We start from the raw sequence: 15,058 nt of genomic DNA, 5'->3' as shown, positions 1-15,058 counted from the left end.
TACACCGAGGTCTCCCTCTCAAACCCCTCCAATAGCCGGGCTTCCGGGAGGACTAGTAGACGGGGAGGAGGAGCTGTTGGTGCCTTTCACTCCTGTATGCAGCGCCGGCACCCGTACTCAGAAGGCGGCCCGAACTGCAGTGTTAACAGGCTCTCTCTGCAGCCACCCGTCTACTCACCGCCGCGGCCACTCAGGATGCGGGGGCATGCGCCGGTGGATTCCAAGGCTCGGCGCGGCACTTACAACGCTGAGTCCTGAGTGGCCGCGGCGGTGGGGGGTAGAAGCGAATAGCAGCCCTGGGACGGGGAGGAGACGGGTGGCCGCAGAGAAAGCCAGTTAATGCTGCAGAAGAGGTTACTACATCCCGCCCACAGCAGTAAGGAGCTGAAGAGAAGAATTTCAAGCAGCCCCTGGCATGGAGGATTCATGTTAGTAATAAACATATGGGCAATTTGGATGGCAGCAGCTAACAATTCAAACACTGGGGGTGAGGGCAGTGCCCAGCATACACCAACACAAATGCACACATTGGCCAGCATAGTTACCCCACTCCCAAATACCCACACTCTCCATACACCCTCCATAGCCACACAGTGCCATCACATGCACCCCACCAACCACACAGTGCCCATCATACACACCCCCAATACCCACACATTGCCCATTATACACACTCACACAGTGCCAATCATACGCACTCCCCACAACGTGTTCACACTGCCCATTATACACACACCTATCTGACACCCCCTCCACTGACACCCGTGATCACTGTGTCTGGGGACGACAACTGGGGGTCCAAGATGGTGGCTACAATGTGCCTAAGTGGTCACCTGGTGCAATGTGTATAACGTGCTCTACCTGGCGCATTGTGTGTAACGTGCTCTACCTGCTGCAATGTGTATAACGTGCTCTACCTGCTGCAATGTGTATAACGTGCTCTACCCGGCGCATTGTGTGTAACGTGCTCTGCCCGGCGCAATGTGTATAACGTGCTCTACCCGGCGCATTGTGTGTAACGTGCTCTGCCCGGCGCAATGTGTATAATGTGCTCTACCTGCTGCAATGTGTATAACGTGCTCTACCCGGCGCGTTGTGTGTAACGCGCTCTGCCCGGCGCAATGTGTATAACGTGCTTTACCCGGCGCATTGTGTGTAACATGCTCTGCCCGGCGCAATGTGTATAATGTGCTCTACCTGCTGCAATGTGTATAACGTGCTCTACCCGGCGCATTGTGTGTAACGTGCTCTGCCCGGCGCAATGTGTATAATGTGCTCTACCTGCTGCAATGTGTATAACGTGCTCTACCCGGCGCATTGTGTGTAACGCGCTCTGCCGGCGCAATGTGTATAACGTGCTCTACCCGGCGCAATGTGTGTAACGTGCTCTGCCCGGCGCAATGTGTATAATGTGCTCTACCTGCTGCAATGTGTATAACGTGCTCTACCCGGCGCGTTGTGTGTAACGCGCTCTACCCGGCTACTCTTAGGGGTACCCTTATCAGTTTAGCGGCCGCATCTAAGAAAGTAAAGATGGCACGTAAATTAGAGCTCAAAAAGTCACTGGCCCCCTTAACAGATCTCCACCATAACCACCCTAAAAGACGTACCTACTTAAAGATACTCGCTGTTAAGGGACAATTGTCGCAAATTTGTCTCTTTTGTGGGTTTGTCAAACTTTTTACGAAAAGTGTGACCAAGCTGACACCATTTTAGCTCGCAAGCTTCGCGCTAAGCGCACTCGCAACCGTATCCTTATGCTGAAATGTCTTGACGGCACTACTACTCACGATCCTCAAGTAATGACCAGACAATTCCGTCAGTTCTTTGAATCACTTTACAACCTCCCATATAGCCTCGCTTCCAAATATCAACCCTCTTACCCACTATCTGAATTCCTGCTCTCTGCCCACGTTATCCGCGACTCGTTTTCAAACCCTTAATGCAGCGATCACTGATGAGGAGATAAAAATAACTATTAAATCGTTACGCCGCTCTGCAGCACCAAAGCCCTGATGGCCTCACTGCCCGTTACTACAAAAAAAATTCTGACTCACTGCTCCCTATGCTTCGCCCCCTTTTCAACTCGTTGCTGGAGGGCAGTTCGCTTGATGATGCCACCACCAGGGCCAACATTGTAATTATCCCTAAACCACAGAGAGACCCACTGGACATGGGCAACTACAGGCCTATCTCTCTTAAATGTTGATTTAAAACTCTCTGCAAAGATTCTTGCCATGCGATTGTCCCCTATACTGACATCCTTGGTCCATCCAGATCAGGTGGGCTTCATCCCCAACAGACAAGCCTCCGATAATACGAGATGACTGATCGATCTTATTCACGTAGCGACATCCCATTCGCTGTCGACCCTGGTTGTGGCGCTCGATGCTGAAAAAGCCTTCGACAGGGTCGCTTGGCTGTTTTTGACTCAAACCCTGCGTCATATGGGATTTCGAGGCGCTTTTCTCAATGGTATTAGCACTCTATCACAAAGCCTCTGCCTCCGTACTGGTAAATGGCCTCTCCTAGCCGTTTCAAATTAAGAACGGTACCTGGCAGGGTTGTCCCCTTTCTCTAACGTCCTAAGTGGATGCTGGGGACTCCGTCAGGACCATGGGGTTTAGCGGCTCCGCAGGAGACAGGGCACAATAATAAAAGCTTTAGGATCAGGTGGTGTGCACTGGCTCCTCCCCCCATGACCCTCCTCCAAGCCTCAGTTAGATTTTTGTGCCCGGCCGAGAAGGGTGCAATCTAGGTGGCTCTCCTGAGCTGCTTAGAATAAAAGTTTAAGTTAGGTTTTTTATTTTCAGTGAGTCCTGCTGGCAACAGGCTCACTGCTACGAGGGACTTAGGGGAGAGAAGTAAACTCACCTGCGTGCAGGATGGATTTGCTTCTTAGGCTACTGGACACCATTAGCTCCAGATGGAGTCGGAACACAGGTCTCACCCTGGGGTTCGTCCCGGAGCCGTGCCGCCGACCCCCCTTGCAGATGCCGAAGTTGAAGAGGTCCAGAGGTCCAGAAACAGGCGGCAGAAGACTTTCAGTCTTCATAAGGTAGCGCACAGCACTGCAGCTGTGCGCCATTGTTGTCAGCACACTTCATACCAGCGGTCACTGAGGGTGCAGGGCGCTGGGGGGGGCGCCCTGGGCAGCAATGTATTATACCTTTTTTTATGGCTAAAATACATCACATATAGCCCTTGAGGCTATATGGATGTATTTAACCCCTGCCAGATCTCACAAACTCCGGGAGAAGAGCCCACCGTTTTAGGGGGCGGGGCCTATTCTCCTCAGCACACGGCGCCATTTTCCTGCTCAGCTCTGCTGTGAGGAAGGCTCCCAGGCTCTCCCCTGCACTGCACTACAGAAACAGGGTTAAAACAGAGAGGGGGGGCACTTATTTGGCGATTATGATTACATATGTGAAAATGCTATAAGGGAAAACACTTGTATAAGGGTTGTTGTCCCTGTATAATTATAGCGTTTTTGGTGTGTGCTGGCAAACTCTCCCTCTGTCTCCCCAAAGGGCTAGTGGGGTCCTGTCCTCTATCAGAGCATTCCCTGTGTGTGTGCTGTGTGTCGGTACGTGTGTGTCGACATGTAGGAGGACGATGTTGGTGAGGAGGCGGAGCAAATTGCCTGTATTGGTGATGTCACTCTCTAGGGAGTCGACACCGGAATGGATGGCTTATTTAGGAATTACGTGATAATGTCAACACGATGCAAGGTCGGTTGACAACATGAGACGGCCGGCAAACAAATTAGTACCTGTCCAGGCGTCTCAGACACCGTCAGGGGCTTGTAAAAACGCCCATTTACCTCAGTTGGTTGACACAGACACGGACACTGACTTCAGTGTCGACGGTGAAGAAACAAACGTATTTTCCTTTAGGGCCACACGTTACATGTTAAGGGCAATGAAGGAGGTGTTACATATTTCTGATACTACAAGTACCACAAATAAGGGTATTATGTAGGGTGGGAATAATCTACTTGTAGTTTTTCCTGAATCAGATAAATTAAAGTGTGTGATGATACGTGGGTTTCCTCCGATAGAAAATTATTGGAGGTATAACCTTTCCCGCCAGAAGTGAGGGCGAGTTGGGAAACACACCTTAGGGTGGATAAGGCGCTCACACGCTTATAAAAACAAGTGGCGTTACCGTCTCCAGATACGGCCGCCCTCAAAGAGCCAGCTGATAGGAAGCTGAAAAATATCCTAAAAAGTATATACACACATACTGGTGTTATACTACGACCAGCAATCGCCTCAGCCTGGATGTGCAGCGCTGGGGGGGCTTGGTCGGATTTCCTGACTGAAAATATTGATACCCTTGACAGGACTATTGTGAGGACTAGCCTCAAAGAAAATTCCTTTTTTGGAGCACTCTTTTGAAATAATAAATAAATAATATATAATATGATATATTGTGAATTAATGATTAAATATTAAAACTTAACTTTTATTTCTATACCAATCTAAAATAGAGAGGAGAGAAGAATGTTCACACACATTGCATGTCAGACACTATCATAAGTATCATACGAGTTCAATGAACATCCCCTTCTCCCAATGTAAGTTCCCAAAATAAACAATTAATTTCTAATAATCAATAATTAATGATCGTTATTAATAAACCATCAATTTTTAACAAATCATTACGTTAATATTGATGTACAATCTCGGCATATAACATCATGGTGTTCGTACTCATGTACAATCTCAGCATATGGCTATTGTATCATTAGGGCTAATTATCCTAATACAGACGCGCTCATCTTGTAGATGTGTGTACATTACACCACTTATTAAGAAGTGAACAAGCGTGGATATACTACTAGTTATAATCCACTCCTTGGTTATTCATTGCATGAGAGCCGTTAAATCCACTGGCTCTACAGACTTCCCAAACACACATTAAGTATGAAATGAAAAACCACATGTCAAATAATTGCACATAAACCGTTTTTAGAATTCCATAATTGCAAATTTGGTTTCCAATCACTATTCACTCCTTTTGTTCACACAAAGACCATCCATTCCACTGGCTCAACAGTATTCCTAACCATATGCTCAGTATAATCAAGCCTATTGACAATTTATAAACTGTTGTACATAGGATATCTTACTGTAATTACAGGCATTAACTATATGTTGACACTTGTCTAACTAATAAAGATTTAAATATATACATATACATAGATGCCTATAGTTATTTTTTTCTTTTCTCTTTTTTTCTTTTTTTGCCTCAATGAAGTTGGACAACAGAGTACACTCGTCCTGACAATCTGACAAAGGCACTTAACCCTATGATCTATATTACATTACACTAGAACATTTCAACGACCCATTAGGTTGTACATTATCATCAGATCACAATTGTTTATAACCTTATCCACTAAAAATAAGGCATCACAACCCATAAATTATCACATATAAGATCGTATGTCCGGACTTTGTCACATACAGTATACGGTGAGGGACAACATGTCTCCTTATCATTCACCGTTATGCTGATATGATCAATGTGTAAGGCCTTAAATGATCTAAAACAATGGGTGCACCCTTATCAGACAATTTGTTATGAGGCCTCAAATTTTAATTTCATTACATAGATTGAATCAATCATCTCTATAAATAAAAATTGAAAAAAAGAAAAAAGAGCAAGTACAATCCAATGTACAGATACCCCCATCTGCTGCCCAACCTCTTCAATGAGCGGAAGAAGGGTGAGAGTAGGGGTACTGATGAATTGATGGAAAAATAGCAACAATATCTCCTAATGTCTCCGTATCTGGTGTTAGAGCAGACCTGTTGCTTCCAGCATTGCAGGACTTGCAATGCGCCACGGAGACCAGTGAGATATCTGTGAAATGTGAACAAGAGGAGAGGAAAAGGGAAGGAGAGAGTGTGGATATAATCCGTTTTAATATGGTTTCTCCATGGCTTATTAAATATAAAGATGTACTCTTCATGCAAAAATTATATAATAGGAGGGTTTATTGAGCTGGATACGTGTCTCACACAGCTCCCTGCAGCTAAACTGCTGCTATCATTTTTCTATTGTTCACATTGTATCTCTTCAAAATTCAAGTTGATACAGTTGGTACTTAAATGAATTTCAACAAAACTCCAGTTAGTTCAAAACAGAGATGATTCCAAAAAGAGTTGTCTTTAAATTTGTATACTTTGGGAGTTGATCAGTCAGATAGAAAAACAGTCACTGCATGATTGTATAGGGAGTGTATGTTATACCGCACCTTGCGGTTTGATTGAAATCTTTAAGTTCCTCCGCAGTGTAATAACATGCTTCTAAAGTTGAGGTCTCTTACACCTCAGATTGATACAAATAACTGTTCAATTGAGAAAGGACTATAAATACCTCTTCTATTTATAACAGCAAATATTTGTATATGATTACCGCACATGACCGTGGAGTCACTGACGCCGTGTATCTTCTCCCTTAAATCCGTTCCTGCAGTGACTTTCTTGCTGGCTCCTTAATTGGGCTGTGATCTGATGTCCTCTCCTATCGATGCGTCTGTAGAGGGTTTTCAAAAAAGCCTCTCACCATAGTGTTTTGCCGGATCCAATAAGTTTATCATGCCGTTTCACACCGCATCCTCCTGCAGTGAGGAGCTGTGACTGTGGAACACCACGTCCCAGCTGTACGTACGTTTAACTATAGGCATCTATGTATATGTATATATTTAAATCTTTATTAGTTAGACAAGTGTCAACATATAGTTAATGCCTGTAATTACAGTAAGATATCCTATGTACAACAGTTTATAAATTGTCAATAGGCTTGATTATACTGAGCATATGGTTAGGAATACTGTTGAGCCAGTGGAATGGATGGTCTTTGTGTGAACAAAAGGAGTGAATAGTGATTGGAAACCAAATTTGCAATTATGGAATTCTAAAAACGGTTTATGTGCAATTATTTGACATGTGGTTTTTCATTTCATACTTAATGTGTGTTTGGGAAGTCTGTAGAGCCAGTGGATTTAACGGCTCTCATGCAATGAATAACCAAGGAGTGGATTATAACTAGTAGTATATCCACGCTTGTTCACTTCTTAATAAGTGGTGTAATGTACACACATCTACAAGATGAGCGCGTCTGTATTAGGATAATTAGCCCTAATGATACAATAGCCATATGCTGAGATTGTACATGAGTACGAACACCATGATGTTATATGCCGAGATTGTACATCAATATTAACGTAATGATTTGTTAAAAATTGATGGTTTATTAATAACGATCATTAATTATTGATTATTAGAAATTAATTGTTTATTTTGGGAACTTACATTGGGAGAAGGGGATGTTCATTGAACTCATATGATACTTATGATAGTGTCTGACATGCAATGTGTGTGAACATTCTTCTCTCCTCTCTATTTTAGATTGGTATAGAAATAAAAGTTAAGTTTTAATATTTAATCATTAATTCACAATATATCATATTATATATTATTTATTTATTATTTCAAAAGAGTGCTCCAAAAAAGGAATTTTCTTTGAGGCTAGTCCTCACAATAGTTCTGATCATGAGTTTTCTCATAATTCCAGGAGCACCTCCAGCCCGTTCATGAATTTGGTATGATTATCTTTGATACTGATTGTAGCTGGTTATTGATATACAAAAATAAAAATATTTAATAAGATGTTTGATATCCAGTGCAGGATAACCCTTTCAGCTTTCTACCCTTGACAGGAACAATATTTTATTGACTATAGAGCATTTTAAGGATGCATTTCTATATATGCGAGATGCGCAGAGGGATATTTGCATTCTGGCATCAAGAGTAGATGTGATGTCCATATCTGCCAGACGATGTTTATAGACATGACAGTGGTCAGGTGATGCAGATTCCAGACGGCACATGGAAGTATTGCCGTATAAAGGGGCTGTCCATCGGACCTGGTGGCCATGGCAACAGCTGGAAAATTCACTTTTGTTACCCCAAGTCACATCTCAGCAGAAAAGGACACAGTCTTTTCAGTCTCAGTCCTTTCGTACCCATAAAGGCAGGCGGGCAAAAGGCCAGTCATATCTGCCCAGGGTTAGAGGAAAGGGAAGAAGACTGCAGCAGGCAGCCCATTCCCAGGAACAGAAGTCCTCCACAGCTTCTGCCAAGTCCGCAGCATGACGCTGGGGCCATACAAGCGGACTCAGGTGCGGTGGGGGGTCATCTCAAGAGTTTCAGCACGCAGTGGGCTCACTCGCAAGTGGACTCCTGGATCCTACACGTAGTATCCCAGGTGTACATTGGAAATTCGAGACGTCTTCCCCTCACAAGTTCCTGAAGTCTGCTTTACCAACGTCTCCCTCCGACAGGGAGGCAGTATTGGGAAAAAATTCACAGGCTGTATTCCCAGCAGGTGATAATCAAAGTACCCCTCCTACAACAAGGGAAGGGGTATTATTCCACACTATATTGTGGTACTGAAGCCAAACGGCTCGGTGAGATCTAAAAGATTTGAACAATTACATACAAGGGTTCAAATCAAGATGGAGTCACTCAGAGCAGTGATAGCGAACCAGGACGATATGGTGTCACTGGATATCAGGGACGCTTACCTACATGTCCAAATTTTGCCCTTCTCACCAAGGGTATCTCAGGTTCGTGGTACAGAACTGTCACTATCAGTTCAGACGCTGCCGTTTGGATTGTCCACGGCACCCCGGGTCTTTACCATGGTAATGGCCGAAATGATGATTCTTCCTAAAAGAAATATGGACGCTTTCCTGATAAGGGCAAGGTCCAGAGAACAGTTGGCGGTCGGAGTAGCACTATCTCAAGTAGTTCTACGACAGCACGAGTGGATTCTAAATATTCCAAAATCGCAGCTTTTTCCGACGACACGTCTAATGTTCCTAGGAATGATTCTGGACACGGTTCAGAAAAAGATGTTTCTTCCGGAGGAGAAAGCCAAGGAGTTATCCGAACTTGTCAGGAACCTCCTAAAACCAGGAAAAGTGTCTGTGCATCAATGCACAAGAGTCCTGGGAAAGATGGTGGCTTCTTACGAAGCGATTCCATTCGGCAGATTCCACGCAAGAACTTTTCAGTGGGATCTGCTGGACAAATGGTCCGGATCGCATCTGCAGATGCATCAGCGGATAACCTTATCGCCACGGACAAGGGTGTCTCTTCTGTGGTGGTTGCAGAGTGCTCATCTGTTAGAGGGCCGCAGATTCGGCATACAGGACTGGGTCCTGGTGACCACGGATGCCAGTCTGAGAGGCTGGGGAGCGGTCACACAGGGAAGAAACTTCCAGGGAGTATGGTCAAACCTGGAGATATCTCTTCACATAAATATACTGGAGCTAAGAGCGATTTACAATGCTCTAAGCCTGGCAAAACCCCTGCTTCAGGGTCAGCCGGTGTTGATCCAGTCGGACAACATCACGGCAGTCGCCCACGTAAACAGACAGGGCGGCACAAGAAGCAGGAGAGCAATGGCAGAAGCTGCAAGGATTCTTCGCTGGGCGGAAGATCATGTGATAGCACTGTCAGCAGTGTTCATTCCGGGAGTGGACAACTGGGAAGCAGACTTCCTCAGCAGACACGATCTACACCCGGGAGAGTGGGGACTTCATCCAGAAGTCTTCCACATGATTGTGAACCGTTGGGAAAAACCAAAGGTGGACATGATGGCGTCTCGCCTCAACAAAAAACTGGACAGGTATTGCGCCAGGTCAAGAGACCCTCAGGAAATAGCTGTGGACGCTCTGGTAACGCCGTGGGTGTTCCAGTCAGTGTATGTGTTTCCTCCTCTGCCTCTCATACCAAAAGTACTGAGAATCATACGGCAAAGGGGAGTAAGAACGATACTCGTGGCTCCGGATTGGCCAAGAAGAACTTGGTACCCGGAACTTCAGGAGATGCTCACGGAAGATCCGTGGCCTCTACCTCTAAGACGGGACCTGCTTCAGCAGGGACCGTGTCTATTCCAAGACTTACCGCGGCTGCGTTTGGCGGCATGGCGGTTGAACGCCAAATTCTAAGGGAAAAAGGCATTCCGGAAGAGGTCATTCCTACACTGGTAAAAGCCAGGAAGGAGGTGACTGCACAACATTATCACCGCATTTGGAGAAAATATGTTGCGTGGTGTGAGGCCAGGAAGGCCCCCACGGAGGAATTTCAATTGGGTCGATTCCTACATTTCCTGCAAACAGGATTGTCTATGGGCCTCAAGTTGGGGTCCATTAAGGTTCAAATTTCGGCCCTGTCGATTTTCTTCCAAAAAGAATTGGCTTCAGTTCCTGAAGTCCAGACTTTTGTAAAAGGAGTACTACATATACAGCCCCCGGTTGTGCCCCCAGTGGCTCCGTGGGACCTTAATGTAGTTTTGGATTTTCTCAAATCCCATTGGTTTGAGCCACTCAAATCGGCGGATTTGAAATATCTTACATGGAAGGTAACCATGCTACTGGCCCTGGCTTCAGCCAGGAGAGTGTCAGAATTGGCGGCTTTATCGTATAAAAGCCCATATCTGATTTTCCATTCAGACAGGGCAGAACTGCGGACGCGTCCTCATTTTCTGCCTAAGGTGGTGTCAGCGTTTCACCTGAACCAGCCTATTGTAGTGCCTGCGGCTACTAGCGATTTGGAGGATTTCAAGTTGCTGGACGTTGTCAGGGCATTGAAAATATATATTTCAAGGACGGCTGGAGTCAGAAAATCTGACTCGCTGTTTATACTGTATGCACCCAACAAGCTGGGTGCTCCTGCTTCTAAGCAGACGATTGCTCTTTGGATTTGTAGCACAATTCAACTTGCACATTCTGTGGCAGGCCTGCCACAGCCTAAATCTGTCAAGGCCCATTCCACAAGGAAGGTGGGCTCATCCTGGGCGCCTGCCCGAGGGGTCTCGGCATTACAACTCTGCCGAGCAGCTACGTGGTCGGGGGAGAACACGTTTGTAAAATTCTACAAATTTGATACCCTGGCTAAAGAGGACCTGGAGTTCTCTCATTCGGTGCTGCAGAGTCATCCGCACTCTCCCGCCCGTTTGGGAGCTTTGGTATAATCCCCATGGTCCTGACGGAGTCCCCAGCATCCACTAGGACGTTAGAGAAAATAAGATTTTACTTACCGATAAATCTATTTCTCGTAGTCCGTAGTGGATGCTGGGCGCCCATCCCAAGTGCGGATTGTCTGCAATACTTGTACATAGTTATTGTTACAAAAAAATCGGGTTGTTCTTGTTGTGAGCCGTCTGTTCAGAGGCTCCTACGTTGTCATACTGTTAACTGGGTTCAGATCACAAGTTGTATGGTGTGATTGGTGTGGCTGGTATGAGTCTTACCCGGGATTCAATATCCTTCCTTATTGTGTACGCTCGTCCGGGCACAGTATCCTAACTGAGGCTTGGAGGAGGGTCATAGGGGGAGGAGCCAGTGCACACCACCTGATCCTAAAGCTTTATTTTTGTGCCCTGTCTCCTGCGGAGCCGCTAATCCCCATGGTCCTGACGGAGTCCCCAGCATCCACTACGGACTACGAGAAATAGATTTATCGGTAAGTAAAATCTTATTTTAATTGGGGTGGGTGTAGTGGGTTGGGGGAGGATTTGATTTGAGTTTAGCTGGGAGATTCTCCTGTCTCAAGGTCATTATATTCTTGGCCCCCCTATTGGTTATAGGAATTTGGCCTTATTTGGTACTGGCGAGGTATGTTAAGGTGTTCTCTGCCTTAGCTGTTACGGTTAGAATTTAGGGTATTTTGTTGTTAGGGAACCGGTATGCTGCTAGTTTTAGGTGGTATAAGGGGTGGGGGTTGTTTTAGACTTACTATTGCTGTGTTTTTACTTTTCGCTGTGCAATGTGCTTATTTCCGCTATGTCTATGTCGCAACTAACTGCAGGCGTATCTTCTTTGGTATTCACTGGAGGTGGCTGGCCGCGGGTACTCTGCAATATCACAATAATGCTTTGCCATGGCTTTGGTTAAGTTTCTGTCATGGAATGTGCGAGGGATCAATGACAAAATTAAGCGCTCCCTGGTGCTTCGACAGATCAAGCTTTATGCCTCGGATATAATTTGCCTGATGGAAACCCACTTACTGGGTACTAAGATTATGTCCCTCAAAAAACCATGGGTGGGCTGGGTTTACCATTCCATGCATACTGCAGCGTCCCGGGGAGTGTCGATCCTCATTAGGAAGTCTGTTCCTTTTGCGCTTGATTCTGTGCAAACGGATAAATGGGGTAGATATGTATTTCTCAAGTGCAAAATTAACTCCGTCCCCCTACTATTGCTGGCTATGTATGTTCCTCCTCCATACTCGCATGAAGTCCTTAAAAAGGCATCTGCCTTTATGGCTGTATCCCCTGGGGTAGCTGTTATCTGTATGGGGGACTTCAACAACGTTTTGAACCACGAGTTGGATAGGTTGTCCACGGCCTCCTCCAACCCACAGCCCAAGCGTTCCCCATTTGCAGACACTGTTTCGGAGCTGGGTCTGGTTGACCCGTGGAGATTGAAGTATCCAGATTTGAGGCAGTACTCCTGTTTTTCAAGCTCTCACTCTTCCTTCTCTAGGATAGATTTGGCTCTTTTGTCCCGGGAGCTTTTGCCCAAGGTTCAAAATGGCAGATATGAGACTAGAGGTATTTCGGATCACTCCCCTATATCGTTACATATTGATTTGAACTGTCAGCGAGGCCAAGCAGTGTGGAAATGTAATCCCTTTTGGCTGATGCATATGGGTGAGGGATCCGACTTGGAGGCAAGCTGGTTAGAATTCTTTGTTATGCATAACGAAACCTCGGATGTGTCTCTGCTGTGGGACACATTCAAGGCTTTTCTGAGAGGAACATTGATTAAGCGGGTAGGGAGTCTTAAATCCTCCTTTAGAAAACGTGAATCTGAATTGGAGGCCCGGGTGGCTGCTTCAGAGACGACGTATGTTCGCGATGGCCTGGACGCCTCTAGGTTGGTGTGGCTCCATGCGCAGGGTGAATGGAGGGAATACCTGTGGGGGAAAACCCAGCACAGACTTCTCTTCTCCTCGCATGTCCAATATGCTACTGGGGATAGACCAGGTTCTTATTTGGCCAATCTTGCAAGGGGTGACCGCTCCTCTCATACTGTGGTGGAGATTTTGGACTCGGCTGGGTCTGTATTGGACCGTACCCCTCAGATCGTGGCGGAATTTGTCTCATTCTATCAGGCACTCTATAGTTCCAAATTGACCTGTTCCTCACTAGAACTGTGTGACTACTTGGATGGAGTCGATTTGCCCCATATCTCCAGTGATTCCAGGGCTCTCCTTGATGCTCCTTTGTCGTTGGAGGAGATTGAGACTGCGATCTCTGCCTCCCCCGATGGTAAGGCCCCTGGCCTTGATGGCATCCCACCGGAACTGTATAAGAAGCACACACAAATTTTTGCCCCTCAATTGCTTAAGTTATTCAATTAAATTTTTGCCCAGGGCGCGCTTCCCCCATCTATGTCTGAGGCTTTGATTATAGTGATTCCCAAGCCAGATAAGGACCCCAGGAGGGTTGAATCCTACCGTCCTATTTCCCTGTTGCCCACGGATATTAAAATTTTAGCCAAGGTCCTGTCTTCCAGACTTAACCGGGTTATCTCCCAAATTATTCACCCTGACCAAACGGGCTTCATGCCTGGCAAATCCACCGCTGTGAATTTGAGGCGCCTGTTGACTCATTTCCAGGTTTCTCGGGGGGAGGACTGCTCTGCCGTTATAGCCTCCTTAGATGCCGCAAAGGCCTTTGATTCGGTGGAGTGGGCCTTCCTCTGGGAGGCTATGAATAGGTTTGGCGTGGGCCCCAACTTTATCAGTTATGTTAAATTATTGTATTTTCTGCCCATGGCCAGAGTCTCAGTGAATGGGTTTGTTTTGGACTCCTTCCCCCTATCCAGGGGAACGAGGCAGGGCTGCCCTCTGTCCCCGACTTTGTTTGCCATTGCTATTGAGCCACTGCATGTTTGATTAGAGCAACTCAAGATATTGTGGGTATTAGGGTGGGCGCAAGAGAGGACAGGATAGCGCTATACGCTGATTACCTATTGCTTTTCGTGGATGATTACGTTTCCTCCCTACCTAAACTCCTTGACTTAATAACCAACTACGGTCGCTTCTCCGGGCTCAAAATTAACTGGGATAAATCCACCATTACTCCCCTTAGAGGCCCGGTCTCGGTGGTCCCAGTGATTCATACCCCCCTTAAATGGGTAGATTCTTTTAAGTACCTAGGTATATGGGTATCAAATGACCCTTGTTCCTATGTTTCCCTTAATGTCTTGCCGCAGATGGTGTATCTTCGTTCGAAGGTCAAGGTTTGGGGGACTCTGCCCCTGACTGTTACTGGTAGGGTCAATTTGGTCAAAATGATATACTTACCTAAACTCCTGTATGTCCTCCAGCAATCCCCTATATATATTAACTTGAAGACATTTAGACAGATTGACGGTTTGCTCTCTTCTTTAATATGGGCCAGCAGGAGAGCGCGGTTGAGACTTGACGTTCTGTCCAGGCCAAAAGTGCTGGGAGGCTTACCTCTCCCTATATTTCGATTTTACTATTATGCCGCTCAGTTGGCACATATATGGGAGTGGGTAAATGCCCCAGATGGTCTCACTATACGCTCCCAAATGCTTTTACAGGTCTACCCTGACTGCACTCCATTACAGTTGCTTCTCTGTGGGAACCCTAACTTGTCCAAGATCCCTATAATAAAACAGGCTGTCCTTGTATGGAAACGGGTACATGTTATCCTATTAGGCCAAGGTATTAACCCGAATACTCCTCTGGACAATGCCTTTGGCTTCCCAGAATTGGCTTTGCTGCAGGTTGGGGCGGTGTGGTGGAGGTGGGGGGTGACATCCCTGGGCCACCTGTATAACGATGGTATACTGAAATCCTTCTTGCTGCTTCAACAGGACTATAGTGTACCTTCTTCTCATTTTTACCGATACCTGCAGCTGAGACATGCACTTAACGCACAATTTCCCGAAACTCCTCCAATGATTGCTGACTCCCCGGTCAGGTCTCTCCTGCAGTCC

General features: G+C 46.1%; 1 protein-coding gene across 4 annotated transcripts in view; it reads left to right on the top strand.

Moving 5' to 3' along the window:
- Window positions 1-15,058, top strand: part of TCERG1 (transcription elongation regulator 1) — a 239,577-nt gene that overhangs the window by 164,913 nt on the left and 59,606 nt on the right. The gene's annotated exons all lie outside the window — the stretch shown is intronic.

The sequence above is a fragment of the Pseudophryne corroboree genome, chromosome 6 (genome assembly GCF_028390025.1).
Source record: "Pseudophryne corroboree isolate aPseCor3 chromosome 6, aPseCor3.hap2, whole genome shotgun sequence".
Taxonomy (NCBI): domain Eukaryota; kingdom Metazoa; phylum Chordata; class Amphibia; order Anura; family Myobatrachidae; genus Pseudophryne; species Pseudophryne corroboree.
Note: the sequence above shows the minus strand (reverse complement) of the source record. Positions and strands in the feature narration are given on the sequence as shown.